This window comes from Rhipicephalus microplus, unplaced genomic scaffold, assembly GCF_043290135.1.
Source record: "Rhipicephalus microplus isolate Deutch F79 unplaced genomic scaffold, USDA_Rmic scaffold_337, whole genome shotgun sequence".
NCBI classification, from domain to species: Eukaryota; Metazoa; Arthropoda; class Arachnida; order Ixodida; family Ixodidae; genus Rhipicephalus; species Rhipicephalus microplus.
In genome coordinates this window covers 17,501-30,000 of record NW_027464905.1, presented here as the reverse complement: position 1 = coordinate 30,000, position 12,500 = coordinate 17,501, and the positions used below count along the sequence as shown (strand labels likewise).

Sequence of the window (12,500 nt, the reverse complement as noted above, 5' to 3'; positions counted from 1 at the left end):
CCACTCACTCGATCGCCATGTCTGTTAGCCACAGTTTTCCCGGTGGTGCCGCACCCGGGCTCGCCCCGGCTGACGCAGTTTTCGCGCCGCCCCGGCTGACGCGGTTTCGTGCCGCCCCGGCAGACGCGGTTTTCGCGCCGCCCCGGCTGACGCGGTTTTTGCCGCCCCGGCTGACGCAGTTCGGACTTAGCACTTTTCGGCTGTGCCTGGCTGGCGGCCCACTCACTCGATCGCCATGTCTGTTTGCCACAGTTTTCCCGGTGGTGCCGCACCCGGGCTCGCCCCGGCTGACGCAGTTTTCGCGCCGCCCCGGCTGACGCGGTTTCGTGCCGCCCCGGCAGACGCGGTTTTCGCGCCGCCCCGGCTGACGCGGTTTCGTGCCGCCCCGGCAGACGCGGTTTTTTGCCGCCCCAGCTGACGCAGTTCGGACTTAGCACTTTTTGGCTGAGCCTTGCTGGCGGCCCACTCACTCGATCGCCATGTCTGTTTGCCACAGTTTTCCCGGTGGTGCCGCACCCGGGCTCGCCCCGGCAGACGCGTTTTTTTTTTTCTTTCGCCCCGGCTGACGCAGTTTTCGCGCCGCCCCGGCAGACGCGGTTTTCGCGCCGCCCCGGCAGACGCGGTTTTTTGCGCCGCCCCGGCTGACGCGGTTTTTTGCCGCCCCGGCTGACGCAGTTCGGACTTGGCACTTTTTGGCTGAGCCTGGCTGGCGGCCCACTCACTCGATCGCCATGTCTGTTTGCCACAGTTTTCCCGGTGGTGCCGCACCCGGGCTCGCCCCGGCTGACGCAGTTTTCGCGCCGCCCCGGCTGACGCGGTTTCGTGCCGCCCCGGCAGACGCGGTTTTTTGCGCCGCCCCGGCTGACGCGGTTTTTTGCCGCCCCGGCTGACACGGTTCGGACTTTGCACTTTTCGGCTGTGCCTGGCTGGCGGCCCACTCACTCGATCGCCATGTCTGTTTGCCACAGTTTTCCCGGTGGTGCCGCACCCGGGCTCGCCCCGGCAGACGCGTTTTTTTTTTTTTCTTTCGCCCCGGCTGACGCAGTTTTCGCGCCGCCCCGGCTGACGCGGTTTCGTGCCGCCCCGGCAGACGCGGTTTTTTGCGCCGCCCCGGCTGACGTGGTTTTTGCCGCCCCGGCTGACGCAGTTCGGACTTTGCACTTTTTGGCTGAGCCTGGCTGGCGGCCCACTCACTCGATCGCCATGTCTGTTTGCCACAGTTTTCCCGGTGGTGCCGCACCCGGGCTCGCCCCGGCAGACGCGTTTTTTTTTTTCCTTCGCCCCGGCAGACGTGGTTCCCCCCCCCCCCTCCGTCTTTCTTTTTGTTTTTTTTTTTCGCCGCGGCTGAAGTGGATTTTTCGGTGCCTCGACGCCCCGGTAGTCGCGGTTTTTCCGTTTCCGCACGGCCCCGGCTGACGCTGCTCGGTCACAGTCGCCTTTTGTGGTGATTGCAGACTTCTTGAGCGCGGGTGTTTTTTTTTTTTGTTGTTGTTGTTGTTTTATTACGCATTCGCTCCAGCAGACGCTGTTTAGACTTTTTGTTTCCTCTTTTATCCTGCGACGAGGTGACGAGGTTTATTCGGTGCCCCGCCGCCCCGGCTGAAGTGATTTTTCCTGTCCCGTGCCGCCCCAGCTGACGCGGTTGGGACTTCGCGTTTGTTCGGCCGCCACGGGTTTTGGCGCACTCGCTCGGTTGCTTGTTGTTGCCACTTGTTGCGAACCCAGGTTTCTTGAGCGAGCGCGGGCGTTTTTTCTTCCTTTCTTTCTTTGTTCTATGTGTTAGCGAATCGGCCTTTAATATCACACGAGGACTCACAACCAACAATTTTCAGTTTGAAGTGTAAAAAATCTGCAGGTGTTGACGTAACTGACTTGCCCCGTACCCTTGAGTACATCCATGAAGTTCTCGTAGTACTACTAAATCGCATTATTCCAAGTGGAGAAATTCCCATAAACTTGCAAACCTCTACACGAAAATCGGTGCGCGTGATAAAGTTGAAAATTATCGTCCGATATCAAATGTGCCTTCTATAACACAAATTCTAGGAAAAAAAAAAAAAAAACACTTGTTCGCCGTTTTCTGCGCCGTGACTGGCAGCACTCCGGCGAAGCGAAACGGGGTCGATTCGAGCACGATATCGGCGTCTTTCGACGTGCTCGCCGGCGACCGTCGCACGAGTACGTCGCACGAGCGCGTCTGCCGGGGCGCCGTTTGCGAAGCCGACGCAAAAGTGGGAACCGCCGCTCGGATGATCGCCGCTTTCGGCAGAGTGAGTGTTGGCACTCCGGGGAAGCGAAACAGCGTGAATGCGCCCACGAAATCGGCGTATTTTGAAGTGCCCGCCGGCGACCGTCGCACGAGTACGGTAAACCGCGTCAGCCGGGGCGTAGTTCGGGACGCCGACGAAAAAGTGGGAAGCGCAACTCGGATCTTCGCCGTTTTTGCAGGAGTGAGTGGCGGCCCTCCTGCGAGACCAAGAAGCATCGATTCGTGCACGAATTCGGCGCCTTTCGACGTGATCGCCGGCGACCGTCGCTCGAGTAGGGCAAACCGCGTCTGCCGGGGCGGGCTTCGGGACGCCGATGCGAAAGTGGGAAACGCTGCTCGGATGTTCGCCGTTTTTGGCCGAGTGAGTGCTGGCACACGGGCGAAGCCAAACGGGGCCGATTACGGCACGATATCGGCGTCTTTCGACGTGCCCGCCGGCGACCGTCGCACGAGTACGGTAAACCGCGTCAGCCCGGGCGGAGTTCGGGACGCCGATGCGAAAGTGGAGAACGCCGCTCGGATCTTCGCCGTTTTTGGAGGAGTGAGTGGCGGCACTCCGGAGAAGCCAAGGAGCGCCAATTAGCGCACGATATCGGCGTCTTTCGACGCGCTCGCCGGCGACCGTCGCACGAGTAGGGCAAACCGCGTCTGCCGGGGCGGGGTTTACGACGCCGACGCAAAAGTGGGAACCGCCGCTCGGATGTTGGCCGTTTTTGGCAGAGTGAGTGCTGGCACTCCGGCGACGCGAAAGAGCGCGAATGCGCCCACGAAAGTGGCGTATTTGGACGTGCGTGACGGCGACCGCTGCAGGAGTACGAAAAACCACGTCAGCCGGGGCGAGCGACACACGGCGGTCTGGGTGCTTATCGCTGCTATTATAGGGGCACCCCGGCAGACGCAGAAAAAAAAAAAAAAATTTTCGACCTTCTTTTTTGCTGGTCGAGCTCGGGTAACCCAGGTCGCAATGGGAGCCGCGCACGAAAGCGGCGTCGCGAGACGCGTTCGCGGTCGCTAGTCGCACGAGCTCGGCAACCGCGTCAGCCGGCGCGGAGTTCGGGATGCCGACGGCTAAGTGGGTACCGCTGCTCGGATGTTCGCCGTTTTTGGCCGAGTGAGTGCTGGCACTCCGGTGAAGCCAAGGAGCGCCAATTCGTGCACGATATCGGCGTCTTTCGACGTGCCCGCCGGCCACCGCCGCACGAGTACGGCAAACCGCGTCTGCCGGGGCGGGGTTCGCGACGCGTACGCAATAGTGGGAACCGTCGCTCGGATGTTCGTCGTCTTTGGCCGAGCGAGTGCTGGCACTCCGGCGAAGCGAAACGGGGCCGATTCGGGCACGATATCGGCGTATTTCGACGTGCTCGCCGGCGACCGTCGCACGAGTACGGCAAAGCGCGTCTGCCGGGGCGAGGTTTGCGACGCCGACGAAAAAGTGGGAAGCGCCGCTCGGATCTTCGCCGTTTTTGCAGGAGTGAGTGGCGGCCCTCCTGCGAGACCAAGAAGCATCGACTCGCGCACGATATCGGTGTCTTTCGACGTGCCCGCCGGCCACCGCCGCACGAGTACGGCAAACCGCGTATGCCGGGGCGGGGTTGGCGACGCCGACGCAAAAGTGGGAACCGCCACTAGGATGTTCGCCGTTTTTGGCAGAGTGAGTGCTGGCACTCCGGCGAAGCGAAAGAGCGCGAATGCGCCCACGAAAGTGGCGTGTTTGGACGTGCTTGACGACGACCACCGCAGGAAAACGAAAAACCACGTCAGCCGGGGCGAGCGACCCATGGCGGTCTGGGTGCTTATCGCTGCTATTATAGGGGCACCCCGGCAGACGCAAAAAAAAAAAAAAAATTTTTTTCGACATTCTTTTTTGCTCGTCGACCTCGGGTGACCCAGGTCGCAGTGGGAGCCGCGCACGAAAGCGGCGTCGCGAGACGGCTTCGCGGTCGCTAGTCGCACGAGCTCGGCAACCGCGTCTGCCGGGGCGGAGTTCGGGACGCCGACGGCTAAGTGGGAACCGCCGCTCGGATGTTCGCCGTTTGTGGCCGAGTGAGTGCTGGCACTCCGGCGAAGCCAAACGGGGCCGATTCCGGCACGATATCGGCGTCTTTCTACGTGCTCGCCGGCGACCGTCGCACGAGTACGGCAAAGTGCGTCTGCCGGGGCGGGGTTTGCGACGCGTACGCAATAGTGAGAACCGTCGCTCGGATGTTCGTCGTCTTTCGCCGAGCCAGTGCTGGCAATCCGGCGAAGCCGAACGGAGCCGATTCGGGCACGATATCGGCGTCTTTCCACGTGCTCGCCGGCGACCGTCGCACGAGTACGGTAAACCGCGTCAGCCGGGGCGGAGTTCGGGACGCCGATGCGAAAGTGGGAAGCGCCGCTCGGATCTTCGCCGTTTTTGGAGGAGTCAGTGGCGGCACTCCGGTGAAGCCAAGGTGCGCCAATTCGCGCACGATATCGGCGTCTTTCGACGTGCCCGCCGGCCACCGTCGCACGAGTACGGCAAACCTCGTCTGCCGGGGCGGGGTTTGCGACGCCGACGCAAAAGTGGGAACCGCCGCTCGGATGTTCGCCGTTTTTGGCAGAGTGAGTGCTGGCACTCCGGCGAAGCGAAAGAGCGCGAATGCGCCCACGAAAGTGGCGTGTTTGGACGTGCTTGACGACGACCACCGCAGGAAAACGAAAAACCACGTCAGCCGGGGCGAGCGACCCATGGCGGTCTGGGTGCTTATCGCTGCTATTATAGGGGCACCCCGGCAGACGCAAAAAAAAAAAAAAATTTTTTTCGACATTCTTTTTTGCTCGTCGACCTCGGGTGACCCAGGTCGCAGTGGGAGCCGCGCACGAAAGCGGCGTCGCGAGACGGCTTCGCGGTCGCTAGTCGCACGAGCTCGGCAACCGCGTCTGCAGGGGCGGAGTTCGGGACGCCGACGGCTAAGTGGGAACCGCCGCTCGGATGTTCGCCGTTTGTGGCCGAGTGAGTGCTGGCACTCCGGCGAAGCCAAACGGGGCCGATTCCGGCACGATATCGGCGTCTTTCTACGTGCTCGCCGGCGACCGTCGCACGAGTACGGCAAAGTGCGTCTGCCGGGGCGGGGTTTGCGACGCGTACGCAATAGTGAGAACCGTCGCTCGGATGTTCGTCGTCTTTCGCCGAGCCAGTGCTGGCAATCCGGCGAAGCCGAACGGAGCCGATTCGGGCACGATATCGGCGTCTTTCCACGTGCTCGCCGGCGACCGTCGCACGAGTACGGTAAACCGCGTCAGCCGGGGCGGAGTTCGGGACGCCGATGCGAAAGTGGGAAGCGCCGCTCGGATCTTCGCCGTTTTTGGAGGAGTCAGTGGCGGCACTCCGGTGAAGCCAAGGTGCGCCAATTCGCGCACGATATCGGCGTCTTTCGACGTGCCCGCCGGCCACCGTCGCACGAGTACGGCAAACCTCGTCTGCCGGGGCGGGGTTTGCGACGCCGACGCAAAAGTGGGAACCGCCGCTCGGATGTTCGCCGTTTTTGGCAGAGTGAGTGCTGGCACTCCGGCGAAGCGAAAGAGCGCGAATGCGCCCACGAAAGTGGCGTGTTTGGACGTGCTTGACGACGACCACCGCAGGAAAACGAAAAACCACGTCAGCCGGGGCGAGCGACCCATGGCGGTCTGGGTGCTTATCGCTGCTATTATAGGGGCACCCCGGCAGACGCAAAAAAAAAAAAAATTTTTTTCGACATTCTTTTTTGCTCGTCGACCTCGGGTGACCCAGGTCGCAGTGGGAGCCGCGCACGAAAGCGGCGTCGCGAGACGGCTTCGCGGTCGCTAGTCGCACGAGCTCGGCAACCGCGTCTGCCGGGGCGGAGTTCGGGACGCCGACGGCTAAGTGGGAACCGCCGCTCGGATGTTCGCCGTTTGTGGCCGAGTGAGTGCTGGCACTCCGGCGAAGCCAAACGGGGCCGATTCCGGCACGATATCGGCGTCTTTCTACGTGCTCGCCGGCGACCGTCGCACGAGTACGGCAAAGTGCGTCTGCCGGGGCGGGGTTTGCGACGCGTACGCAATAGTGAGAACCGTCGCTCGGATGTTCGTCGTCTTTCGCCGAGCCAGTGCTGGCACTCCGGCGAAGCCGAACGGAGCCGATTCGGGCACGATATCGGCGTCTTTCCACGTGCTCGCCGGCGACCGTCGCACGAGTACGGTAAACCGCGTCAGCCGGGGCGGAGTTCGGGACGCCGATGCGAAAGTGGGAAGCGCCGCTCGGATCTTCGCCGTTTTTGGAGGAGTCAGTGGCGGCACTCCGGTGAAGCCAAGGTGCGCCAATTCGCGCACGATATCGGCGTCTTTCGACGTGCCCGCCGGCCACCGTCGCACGAGTACGGCAAACCTCGTCTGCCGGGGCGGGGTTTGCGACGCCGACGCAAAAGTGGGAACCGCCGCTCGGATGTTCGCCGTTTTTGGCAGAGTGAGTGCTGGCACTCCGGCGAAGCGAAAGAGCGTGAATGCGCCCACGAAAGTAGCGTATTTGGACGTGCTTGACGGCGACCGCCGCAGGAGTACGAAAAACCACGTCAGCCGGGGCGAGCGACCCACGGCGGTCTGGGTGCTTATCGCTGCTATTATAGGGGCACCCCGGCAGACGCAGAAAGAAAAAAAAAAATGGGGACATGGCGTGCGTCACCGTGCGGCTTCGCAGCGTTGCCGAAGTCGCCGAGCCCTTCGACTGAGCCGAACGGCGGACAGGGAACGTTGGTCGGCCGTTCTAACCTGTCGGTGCCACGCCGAGACGTCGTTAAGGAAAACCGCGTCGTGGGCCTCTACGACGCCGTCGAGTCGTTGTACGTTTGGTGTCCAGCGTGTCGGCGGCGAGTAGCGGACACGTCGTTCACGACTTCGGTCTTTCGCAGTCGACGCGAACTTGCGGAGAGTCGTGGTGCCTCACGTTTTCGGCAGAAACCGCGGCGGAATTTTCCCGTGCGTGCGCGCACGACCTCGGTGCTGTGCCGTCAGCGTAGTGTTGCACAAACTCGTGGCCTACCCAAGGTGCGGTACGTTTGCGGCCGTATCCTCGGTGGGAATTTCGTGAGTAGGGTCGCAAATTCTACGACCTCGGCGGGTTTGAGAGCGACGTAGACTTGTGGCACGCTCAACATGCCACACGTTTCGGGGCACACCCGCGGTGAAATTTTCTCGAGTACGCTCGTATTAGGGCCCAAGGAGGTCTGGGTACTTATCGCTGCTATTATGTGGGGGTTCTCGTGAGCGGCGTACGCGAAAGCGACCGGGTGTCTGATATGCGGCGGGCTTCGGCCTCGTCAAGCGTGTCCTCGGGTCTGCTCCAGGGGAATCCACGGCAGTCGTCTGCAGCCTCATCCGCTTGATGCGTTAGGGGCTGGTTGTCGGACGGTGCCGTTTTACCACGATATCGAGGTGTGTTCCGTGTCGTCCTCGGGCGATTCAGATGCGAAAGCGCCGAAGACGCGGGCGTGACCCGTCGTCTGGCGGCTTTGCAGTCTCGGCTCCGTTGCTAGTTCCGGCCGGTCCACCGACAGTGCAGCGGGCTTGGGCAACCCGCACGGCGCGACCGAGTCGATGCAACGAAAAAGAGCGAGCATGAACGTGCTTCTTGCCGCACGGCTCCCACTCGTCTTTCGGGAAGGTTGTGCCGTAGCGAGCTCGAACGCCGTCATCTCGGAGTGCAAAATAAGCGTGTTGGGGCGCCTGAAGGTGGCCTCCGCCGCACACAGACTGCGTCCGGCCCGCCGAGGGCGAGGACGGACGCGCAGTCGAACGATTACCTGGTTGATCCTGCCAGTAATCATATGCTTGTCTCAAAGATTAAGCCATGCATGTCTAAGTACATGCCGAAATAAGGCGAAACCGCGAATGGCTCATTAAATCAGTTATGGTTCCTTAGATCGTTTCTTCCTACTTGGATAACTGTGGCAATTCTAGAGCTAATACATGCAGTGAGCCTGGAGCCCTTTGGGTAACGGGTGCTTTTATTAGACCAAGATCGATCGGGTTTCGGCCCGTATTGTGTGGTGACTCTGGATAACTTTGTGCTGATCGCATGGCCACGAGCCGGCGACGTTTCTTTCAAGTGTCTGCCTTATCAACTTTCGATGGTAGGTTACTTGCTTACCATGGTTGTTACGGGTAACGGAGAATCAGGGTTCGATTCCGGAGAGGGAGCCTGAGAAACGGCTACCACATCCAAGGAAGGCAGCAGGCGCGCAAATTACCCACTCCCGGCACGGGGAGGTAGTGACGAAAAATAACAATACGGGACTCTTTTGAGGCCCCGTAATTGAAATGAGTACACTCTAAATCCTTTAACGAGGATCAATTGGAGGGCAAGTCTGGTGCCAGCAGCCGCGGTAATTCCAGCTCCAATAGCGTATACTAAAGCTGCTGCGGTTAAAAAGCTCGTAGTTGGATCTCAGTTCCAGACGAGTAGTGCATCTACCCGATGCGACGGCTCGGACTGAACATCATGCCGGTTCTTTCTTGGTGCACTTCATTGTGTGCCTCGAGATGGCCGGTGCTTTTACTTTGAAAAAATTAGAGTGCTCAACGCAGGCGAGTCGCCTGAATAAACTTGCATGGAATAATAGAACAAGACCTCGTTTCTGTTCTGTTGGTTTTTGGAATACGAGGTAATGATTAAGAGGGACGGACGGGGGCATTCGTATTGCGGCGCTAGAGGTGAAATTCTTGGACCGTCGCAAGACGAACTACTGCGAAAGCATTTGCCAAGAATGTTTTCATTGATCAAGAACGAAAGTCAGAGGTTCGAAGGCGATCAGATACCGCCCTAGTTCTGACCATAAACGATGCCAACCAGCGATCCGCCTGAGTTACTCAAATGACTCGGCGGGCAGCTTCCGGGAAACCAAAGTATTTGGGTTCCGGGGGAAGTATGGTTGCAAAGCTGAAACTTAAAGGAATTGACGGAAGGGCACCACCAGGAGTGGAGCCTGCGGCTTAATTTGACTCAACACGGGAAAACTTACCCGGCCCGGACACTGGGAGGATTGACAGATTGAGAGCTCTTTCTTGATTCGGTGGATGGTGGTGCATGGCCGTTCTTAGTTGGTGGAGCGATTTGTCTGGTTAATTCCGATAACGAACGAGACTCTAGCCTATTAAATAGGTGCGGGGTTCCCAGCACCTTACAACCTTCTTAGAGGGACAAGCGGCTCCTAGCCGCACGAAACAGAGCAATAACAGGTCTGTGATGCCCTTAGATGTCCGGGGCCGCACGCGCGCTACACTGAAGGAAGCAGCGTGTCTTTATCCCTGTCTGAAAAGACTGGGTAACCCGTGGAACTTCTTTCGTGATTGGGATAGGGGCTTGCAATTGTTCCCCTTGAACGAGGAATTCCCAGTAAGCGCGAGTCATAAGCTCGCGTTGATTACGTCCCTGCCCTTTGTACACACCGCCCGTCGCTACTACCGATTGAATGATTTAGTGAGGTCTTCGGACCGATGTCCGGCGCGGCCTTTCGGTTGCGCCGGTCTGTTGGAAAGATGACCAAACTTGATCATTTAGAGGAAGTAAAAGTCGTAACAAGGTTTCCGTAGGTGAACCTGCGGAAGGATCATTAACGGATTGTGAAGGGTGAGCGCCTCAGCTGCGTCTGCGCCCGACACTTTCTGCCGCTGACCCCGTTTGGACGCGGGGTCGGCTTTTCCCCACGGGGCTGCCTGAATGTGGAGCGGCACCCCGTGACAAATTGTTGCGCCCAGCGGACGCCAACACCGCGACCTTGGACGGTCGGCCAGGTGGCGGACGCGGGTACAAACGGCGCAACGCACTCATAGGTCGGCTTTCGACCCGCCACTGCACCGTGGCTCGAAGCGCTCGAAATGCGCGACCCGACCGCTGCGGGACCGCCTAGTACTGTAAACAGGAGCGGCGGAGCGCGAACGGCGAGTCGTGGTTACGTCGGTAGAAGGCGAGGCTGCGCGTTCCCGAAACGCCAGCCGAGTGCCCTCCCGACCGTTCGAGCGTGCAAGAACGAGACCCGACAATCGCGCGGCGACTGCCAAGTACGAGAGGAACGGCACAAGCGTCGGCGGTCGGTCAAGGAACTGGCGATGTGACGGGTCCGCTGTGCACCAGTGCATACCGTCCCGCCGTCCGCGGCAAGCGCCTCCGCGTCCTCGGGTGACGGAGGCTGCCGGTCGGTTCTTGCAGGCGAGGGATCTCGCTGGCACCGGTTCGCGTTGACGCGCGGCCGGTCATGGCACGGCGATGCGACGGCCGAGGTGCGCAGTACTCGATGGAGGAACCGCACGCTCCGATGACCGTCCCGCCCTCCGCGGCGTATGCGTACCGACCGTAATGGTTGCAGCAGCGCCGGCCGGCTTTTGAATTCGCCACACGAAACACGGTGCGAGATCGCGGTTAGGGGAGCGTCGACGTTGCCAGGCGTTTTGCTTGCTGCCGAGGGAAAGGCGGCACGGCCACGTCGCGCTCGTCGCGATTAGCGGGTCTGCGCGCTTTGGGAAGGTGCCGCAACGACTTGCCGAAAGAGGAAGCACGGAAGAACGAGGGACTTGGACGTCCCGACAATTGAACGCACTTGCGGCCAGGCCCTTGCTGGCTTCGTTCTTCCGCCTCGAGTAGGCTCGTACGCGGCTCCGGCGCCGAAAGTGGTCCTTGGCACCGACTTCGGTGGACGTGGGAAGTGCCGCGCAAGTACGGCGCGCCTGGCTCCACCTGTTGGCTAAAGTAGGCAGCCGGATCGGCATTTTGGTGTGCGGTGGCAAACCGTGGATGCGAAAAAAGCTTGTGCGATTTCGTGGAACAAAAAGCGGGGGTCCCCCTTTTTATGCGGAGGAGACCGACCCGCCCGCCGTGGTGAACCGCGACGCCACGGTAAAAACGGGAGAGGCTTGTCGATGGGACCGTGCATCCCGCGCTCCACGGAGGCCGGGAGGCGGCCGCCCGAGGAAATGTGTAGCCGTCGAGGCCCGCATCTGCGTGCACTCTTATCCAAATGGGTGTACCGCAGGCATTTTCTGGTTAGGCGGGCCAATGAGAGCGAGCACACAACGATACCTACGGGTCCGGCTTGGAGAACCGGCTTCGACGCCTCCCGAGTATTTATAGAGGGGTGGACCACGAAAGCACTCGCAAGTAGCGGAAGCGAAACGCCGTCCGAAACACACCGTTTGCTCGATTTGCGGCAGCCGAAAAAGGCGCGGCAGAGTTTTGGAGTCCAAGCGTGCGCTGAAAAGCGCCCTTCTTGGCCACTGTTTGGCCGAGTGCCAGAAACGTTTGGTTTTGACTGTACGGAATTGAACAAACACTTTTTCACGACTCTAAGCGGTGGATCACTCGGTTCTCGGGTCGATGAAGAACGCAGCCAGCTGCGAGACTTGGTGTGAATTGCAGGACACACTGAGCACTGATTCTTTGAACGCACATTGCGGCCTTGGGTCTTCCCTTGGCTTCGTCTGTCTGAGGGTCGGATCACATATCAAGAGAGCCTTCGGCGCACAAGGGAACGTGAGCCGTCGACTCGTTTTGACCGCGTCGGCAACACGGACAGCACGCTGAACACCTCACAGCGAGCGCCAACAGCGGCCACTCAAGGGCGAGACGGTGGCGACCGTCGTGCCAGAGCCCAACCGAAACGGGGGCGACCGACTGCATTGAGGATGTGGCACCTCGTTGAGACCGCCGCAGGACTTCGAGTCGGAAGGAAGCCTGCAGGGAAAGTGCGGTCGAGGTTGCGTACTCCTCTCTGCGACCGGGCGCGCAAGAGCTGCGAGAGCCACGGACGCGCAACTTTAACGCACGGTAAACACGAGGAGCGAAAGCCGGCCAGCAAAGCTTCTCCAGCCGTGCGCAAAGTGCGCGAGATCGCAGCCTTGCGTTGCGCTTGTTGCCCTCGAAGTAAGCAGGGTGTCCCGTAGACCGGGCGCTCGAACACGCTGCGGGGCCGTGCCTCCTCCAGGCTTTGCCGCGCGAACAGGGAACGTTCGCGCGCAAAGCGCAGGGAGGTGAGGAGGCTGCGCCCGACGTTTGCGGTTCGCTGCGTACGCGGTTGATGCGGAGAGCACGGCGCGACGACTTGCCGCGAAGCGGAAAAAGTCTCCCGCACGAGTTGGCGAAACGTTGGCGAAGCTTAAGGCGTTCTCGTCGTAGTCCGCCGTCGGTCTAAGTGCTTCGCAGTTCCCGTCCCGTTCAAAAAACTGGGCCACTCCAGTTGGGGCGGGGGCGACGCTACACGAGACG

General features: G+C 60.6%; 2 non-coding genes across 2 annotated transcripts; both read left to right on the top strand.

Annotated features, from left to right (window-relative positions):
• The first annotated feature begins 8,043 nt into the window (after positions 1-8,043).
• Positions 8,044-9,858, top strand: LOC142793807 (small subunit ribosomal RNA). The gene has a single exon (XR_012891835.1). It is a non-coding gene; the product is annotated as a small subunit ribosomal RNA (ribosomal RNA).
• Positions 9,859-11,577: 1,719 nt separating this feature from the next.
• On the top strand, positions 11,578-11,730 carry LOC142793805 (5.8S ribosomal RNA). The gene has a single exon (XR_012891833.1). It is a non-coding gene; the product is annotated as a 5.8S ribosomal RNA (ribosomal RNA).
• Positions 11,731-12,500: the final 770 nt, after the last annotated feature.